The 7740-nt window shown below is 31.7% G+C and overlaps 1 long non-coding RNA gene across 1 annotated transcript; it reads left to right on the forward strand.

Moving 5' to 3' along the window:
• The first annotated feature begins 6538 nt into the window (after window positions 1-6538).
• Window positions 6539-7249, forward strand: LOC139847803 (uncharacterized). The gene is made up of 3 exons (XR_011759690.1): window positions 6539-6663; window positions 6748-7039; window positions 7170-7249. It is a non-coding gene; the product is annotated as an uncharacterized lncRNA (long non-coding RNA).
• The last annotated feature ends 491 nt before the right edge of the window (window positions 7250-7740 follow it).

The raw sequence follows: 7740 nt of genomic DNA on the forward strand, positions 1-7740 counted from the left end.
AAACTATATCCAAAAATCTTGGTTAAACTCAAAGTGAAAGTATGTTTTTTCAAAATGGTCATCAAGATGTCGTTATTTCGACGAAAATGACTACCTCTTTAGTAATTGACATGTAACTTAAATTTACGACTATAAACTTATACTTTTTCTGTTTGGATTCTTAAATTAGAGTTCAATATGAAACCATAGCAATTTGATTCACTCAAAACGGATTTAAAATGAAGAAGTTATGGGTAAAACAAGATTGGATATTTTTGATCTTTTTAGCTACGGGAAATGTTTAACAAATCTATACAAATCATATCCTAGCTAACTTATATTGTATTATACATGTATTCTAATATATTATGTAATCTTGAGATACCATAGACACGTATGCAAATGTTTTGACATATCATATCGATCCATGTATATATATTATTTGGAACAACCATAGACACTCTATATGCAGTAATGTTGGAGTTAACTATACAGGGTTGAGGTTGATTCCAAAAATATATATACTTTGAGTTATGATCTAGCCTGAGACGTGTATACACTAGGTCGTGGATTGATTCAAGATAATATATATCGATTTATTTCTGTACATCTAACTGTGGACAACTAGTTGTAGGTTATTAACGAGGACAGCTGACTTAATACACTCAAATCTTTAAAACATAATAAAAATGGTTGTAATTATATTTTGATCATACTTTGATATATATGTACATATTTGTATAGGTTCGTAAATCGATCTGTGTCCAAGTCTTATTTCCGAGGAAGGAAATATCTGTGAAAGTGAGTTATAGTCCCACTTTTAAAATCTAATATTTTTGGGATGAAAATACATGCAGGTTTTATAAATGATTTACAAAATAGACACAAGTACGTGAAACTACATTCTATGGTTAAATTATCGAAATTGAATATGGCCCTTTTTATTAAGTCTGGTAATCTAAGAATTAGGGAACAGACACCTTAATTGACGCGAATCCTAAAGATAGATCTATTGGGCCTAACAAACCCCATCCAAAATACCGGATGCTTTAGTACTTCGAAATTTATATCATATCCGAAGGGTGTCCTGGAATGATGGGGATATTCTTATATATGCATCTTGTTAATGTCGGTTACCAGGTGTTCACCATATGAATGATTTTTATCTCTATGTATGGGATGTGTATTGAAATATGAAATGTTGTGGTCTATTGTTACGATTTGATATATATATATAGGTTAAACCTATAACTCACCAACATTTTTGTTGACGTTTAAAGCGTGTTTATTCTCAGGTGAATACTAAGAGCTTCCGCTGTTGCATACTAAAATAAGGACAAGATTTGGAGTCCATGTTTGTATGATATTGTGTAAAAACTGCATTCAAGAAACATATGTCGATGTAATATATTTCTATTGTAAACCATTATGTAATGGTAATGTGTAAACAGTATATTTTAGATTATCATTATTTGATAATCTACGTAATGCTTTTAAAACCTTTATTGATAAAATAAAGGTTATGGTTGTTTTAAAAATGAATGCAGTCTTTGAAAAACGTCTCATATAGAGGTCAAAACCTCGCAATGAAATCAATTAATATGGAACGTTTATAATCAATATGAATGGGACATTTCAATATATATATATATATATATATATATATATATATATATATATATATATATATATATATATATATATATATATATATGGATTTTTGGGTTTTTTTTTTTAAATTTTTATGTTTTTTAGTTTTAAAACACACGCTATAAAATGTACATGGATATATGGTGCAAATTTAACTAGTCGTGCACCCGAATTGACCCCTTCTTTTAATGCCTAGTGGGGTCATCCTCCCCCACACTTATCGAACGACATATGAAATTAGTGGAAAACGTTCCACGAATAAGTAATGTGAGCCAGTCATTAACTCCTAGGATAGTATATATGACAACTAAAACAATCTTTTTCATTTTCATGAGAAAGACTAAACTAACCCAAGAGTCAATAAGTGACTCCCCTCTAAGTGCGGCTTGCAACAACAGGTTAACTCTCACAGGTGGATCCTGTCCAAATGGATCATCTTTCATTATATTCGAAGTGCTAACCTCGTGAGGATATACAAATTTCACATGAATAGGTGACTCCTCAATTGGTTCATATAAAACAAGTTCCTCATCCTCAATAATCTTTGATGACTCCACCACTTCATCCTCAAATGTTAACACCTTCTTATTATCAAAATTATTCCCAACCGGCTCATTATATACCTTAGAGATCTCAGGCGTAACATCCTCATCCTTATCACTATCACATTAATAAATGTCTGTCACCCGAACTGAGGTGGTAGGTGAAAGAGTAGTTACATGCTCATATTCATCCCTTAGTGGGTCCGTTGGGATTTCCTCTAGTAGAAACATGGGTATATCGTTATAATTCCCCGTCAAATGGTATCTCTCCAACAGATACATAGGAATGTGATCAATATCTTTTACCAAATGGTAACCTCCACCAAGATGGCCCCTTGCGCTCACTGCCCTTGGGGGTGCACCCGTTATTAGCGTGCTTCATGAGGCGCTTTTGACATCAAGGGTGTGTCCCCATCCTTGGTTTAGTTGTTTATTTTCTGTTTTCATGGGGCAATCCGCCTGAACGCTGTGTGCGAGGGTTCGAAGGATTGTTACCATTAGTGTAGGGCACCGTTCCATTAGTGGTGGAGGTTACTGTTTCATATTAGAACCATTTTTAGGTTAAAAAAAATTTGATCATATAAAAACACGCGAATGATACAGATTTTACTTACCTGATCACAGTTCCACTAAGATAAATAGGGATACAGTTTGCCATACCCGAAAGGCAACACGCAATCCTGATCAAACTCATCGGGATCTTTTTTGCCCTCGCATAAGTCGAAGTAGATTTTCGGCAGCTCTCAGAAACAGTAAGGCATTACATTCCACCTCCCCTCCTCCAATACACATGAATTATCATCCAACGGTAGTCTGAGCATCCTCCAACGATACATTTGCAACGTGTAATTTCAGGCTTCAATGTGTTGTGTAAGAAGACTTATCGTTAGGGTTAATATTATATTAAATATGTTTTGTAGTAAAACAGATAAAGTAAATATAATTATACTTGATTTTCCAAACTTTTGAGTTCCCCGTTGTGAACCTCCCCGAGTCATATGTCCCAAAAGTCCATGTGTACATCCACGTATTCGACTTCTCTAGGGGTGCATAACATAAATATGTTCTTCTACATCAACCATTGACAATACATGTCTCGTATTATCTTCTCACGAAAAAAGTTCCTTGTGTTGGCAAAGGCATTTGGGCCGAGGCTTATAATATACCAGAATTTCCTCTTATCGAGTCTATCACAACGAAAATTATAATCTTCGGTAATCTGCTCTCTGGGTTCCCTCTTTCTTCATTTAACAATATGTCTTTGGGCCTCCTTATTTAACACAACTACCTCGCCACTATTAGGCTCCTTAATAACTTGCTCCTGAGCCACGGGAAACTCAATAACTTGCTCCGAAACAAACGAAAACTCAATAACTTGCTCCGGAACCACAAGCAACTCAATAACATGCTCTTTAACCACGGATGGCGCAACCTGCACGATCTACTCACCATGTAATTACAATATTAGGTTAAATTATATATATATATATATATATATATATATATATATATATATATATATATATATATATATATATATATATATATATATATATATATATATATATATATATATATATATATATAAGGGTAGGATCAAGAGGGAAGTAACCAATCGGGGGGAAGCGGGGGGAAGCAAAAAGTTTTTTTTTCTTCGTTTTTTGAAAAAACTTTGTTCACGAACATTATAGATGAGATGAAAATATGAACATTTAGTAGAGACACTTTGTGATAAATGTTTTTATTTTGGCGAGAAAACGCTCGAAGAAGTAATATATAACAATTATCGTGTTTTTCGAGCGTATTTTGAGGTTTTAGCTATTGGGGTTTAGATATTAGGGTTTAGATATTAGGGTTTATAGGGTTTAGATATTAGAGTTTAGAAATTTAGGGTTTAGGGTTTAGATTTAGGATTTAGATTGAGTTTTTAACACGAACGGTTTAGAGCTTAGGGTTTAGGGTTTAGGGTTTGGTGTTTTGGGTTTATGGAATAAACCAAAAACACCAAACCCTAAACCCTAAACTCTAAATCGGGCTAAATTTTACTTCACAAAACATGAAGAAGAAAAAGTTCATATTCTTCACGAACAATATTATCTTGAATGTTATTTTTGTCGATCGTTTTCCCGCCTAAATAATAACATTTATCACGAAGTGTCTCTTCTAAATGTTCATATTTTCGTGTGATCTTGATGCCGGAAAATTTTTTTTAAAAAAACGAAAAAAAAATTTTTTTTTGCTTCCCTCCGCTTCCCCCGATTGGTTACTTCCCCATTGATCATGCCCCTATATATATATATATATATATATATATATATATATATATATATATATATATATATATATATATATATATATATACATTATTATAAAGCACGTGCCATTATGCTTATGTGTCATCACCTCATTAAATTGTTCTACGTGTCATTATATTATAATTATATGAATTAAACATTATCCTATGTGTCATTCTATATTAATTAAAAAATCAGATTTTGTTACCTTATATATTAATAATAATAAAGACATAAGATAAAGATATGGTCAATTTGTTACCTTATACGAACTATAAAAGATTATATATCGGTGGAGTAATAAAATATATATAATTAAAATTTTATCATCTTAATTATTATTTAGGGTTTAAATTCGTATTCCACAAGTAATCCCTTATCCCTAAGGATTACTCCCGTTTTCGGTTTTGCAATCTTATAAATACACGTAAAAAACATACTTTTAGTAAATACATATTCTTCTTTTTTACTCTGTTCTTCGTATCTAATGGGTTCCAATATGCTATTCGTCAGAGACATAACACCAAGGAAGGTTAACTTTTCGTTGAGGGTTAAGGTTATGAAGATACAGATTATGAATGGGAAAGGGTATGATTCCGGGAAAAAAACCTTGGAATTAATAGTTGTCGATGAACAGGTAACAAATTTTATGTTGTTAATAATAGTTATATCATCAATTTTAGGTTGTTATTAACATATTAATCATTATTTCAATTTCAATGTGTTGAAAGTTAATTTTTATTCAGTTGTTATCATGACATAAAAATTATTCTTTTTTAGGGTGATAGGATTGGTGTCAATATTAGACATGTGTTAAAGCCAAAGTTTGAAAGTGCTTTGAGAGAACATCATCACTACATTCTTCGGAATGTAGTTGTAGTTGACAACCCAGTCAGATTTAGATCGATTCACTGGAATCATGAGACCAAGCTAATGTTCACGCACAAATCAACTATTATTCCCTTTAAATCATCTCAGTGGACTGGACCAGAAGGGTTCAATTTTTTGCAGTTCAGTGATCTTAAGTCACCTGTGTTGTTAAAAGCTGGAGTTACTGCAGGTTGGTAATTATATGTTCTATATATTGTAAACATAATTTAGTTTTTATAGTTAACTATAATATTGACCAATTAACACTTGTGATGCAGATGTGATTGGAAGGGTGAACAGTTATGGTAACATTAAGCAGCGTGGTCAAACTGATGACATACCATCTAAATTCATCAATTTTGAGTTAAAGGATCTAAGGTAATACATTTTTTTTACACTAAAAATTATTAGGTTACTACCTTCTTATAAGTTATTAATAAATTAGTAATTTATACAAAAAAAATTATCTGATTTTTGTTATTATTATTAGCGATGTTGTGGTGTCTTGCACGTTATGGGGTCAATTCTGTATCGACTTTTATAATTACATGAAAAAGGCTGGTGAGGATCAGTGTGTCATTGTGTTAATTCAATTCGGAACAACCAAGGATTATATAGGTACACATCTTTTCCAACAATTTTTACATTACATTACTTATCTACTACCACAATTAATATAACAAGATTATGATAATTGATGTATTCTTTTAATACCTAGCAGGAGAACTCACAGTTAGTTCAGATTGGAATTTTACAAGTGTTTTGATAGACTCTGATGATGTACCTGCTATTTCTGATTTCCGAGCACGGTAAATATAAAAATAGACAACACAACCTACTTTACAATATTTACAAATTACAGTTTATATAATATATATAACATGTCATCATAATATGGAACTTACTTATCTGTCATAAATTACAGTTTACTTGAGTTACACGCCAATGATAATTCAGTGGGATCTTTGGCACCTATGTTGACACCACCCACTAATGACCTAACTAAGTGGTTTAAAGATGTGAAGTGTGTTGGACTTGATGATCTGAGACCTGATAATGTAAGTACTACTATTTTTTTAATTAATTCAAATTTGTAAGTTTCAATTCTGATACTATAATACTCTTAATCAGCCTGGGATTTTTGTCGTACATGCAACAATCATTGCTATTCTTCCAGATGAACCAGGGTCTTATATTGCGTGTAAGAAGTGCAATAAAAAAGCAAATACCGTTGATAAAAATGTTGACTTGACACTCAACATTGACGAACTCTTAGCTTTAGAGCGTTATTGCAAGAAATGTGTCGAAAAACCAAAGGTCCAGCTAAGGTAACATTCTACACATTAACAAAATATTTGATACTAAACCTTAATTTAAAGTATGATGTGTTTTATAAGTTTATCAACCTCCAGGTTCAAGGTTTCTGTACGCGTAGAAGATGACTATGGAACTGCATCTTTGACACTCTTTGAGACTCAAATTCAGAATTATTTTGACAAATCCGCTTACGAACTTCAAAAATCTTTGCCAGAAGATCAGGATCAACCCTTTGAGTTGGATGAGCTTTTAGGGAAGAGTTTGTTTTTTAAGTTGGAGGTCAGTGACTTTAACCGTGACAGGACATATGCAAATTACACGGTTAAAGATGCTACAACTGACTCTCAATTTATACAAGTGTTCAACGAAAAATATCAAACTCATAAGGTATTTAATTATAAAAATTTTTCTTACTGTTTAATATGTTCTATATAGCTAACACGAAGGGGACTACTTTTTAGTTTTTACAAAATATACTATATAATAATATCATCTAATAATAAACTATATGATATAGGCCGGTGATGATTCGTACAGTTTTGATGTTGTAAAAGAATCTTCAACGTCTAAAGTTACTTCGTCTACTAAGGTACATTCATAGCATGTCAATTTATTATCCATTTAAGAACAATGAAAATTATATATATATATATATATATATATATATATATATATATATATATATATATATATATATATATATATTAAAATGTATAGCCATTGTTGTAAATTTTTTGTTGTGATATTCTGTTTTTATTTTTAGTTATCACATGTACAATTGACGCTATAATAACTTCAATATATTGGCTAACTATTGTTGAAAACTATTCTAAAATAACAGAGTGATTCTACTTCCACCACGGATGGTAGTCAAGCAGTTGATCTTACTGCAGACAGTGATAATAGCCCTTTGAAGAAGAGAATCAAAACAGAGCCAGGAACATCTCCAATGTCTTTTAGCTCTTCGACCAACAAACCAAATTGATCAACCATATCAAATAAGCTTCACTACTTTAAGAGTCCCATCATGGAATGCTATGGGGAATTTTAATTTTGGCTTTAATTCTTCGATATTTTTGTTGAATTTT

The sequence above is a fragment of the Rutidosis leptorrhynchoides genome, chromosome 5 (genome assembly GCF_046630445.1).
Source record: "Rutidosis leptorrhynchoides isolate AG116_Rl617_1_P2 chromosome 5, CSIRO_AGI_Rlap_v1, whole genome shotgun sequence".
In the NCBI taxonomy this organism is placed as follows: Eukaryota; Viridiplantae; Streptophyta; class Magnoliopsida; order Asterales; family Asteraceae; genus Rutidosis; species Rutidosis leptorrhynchoides.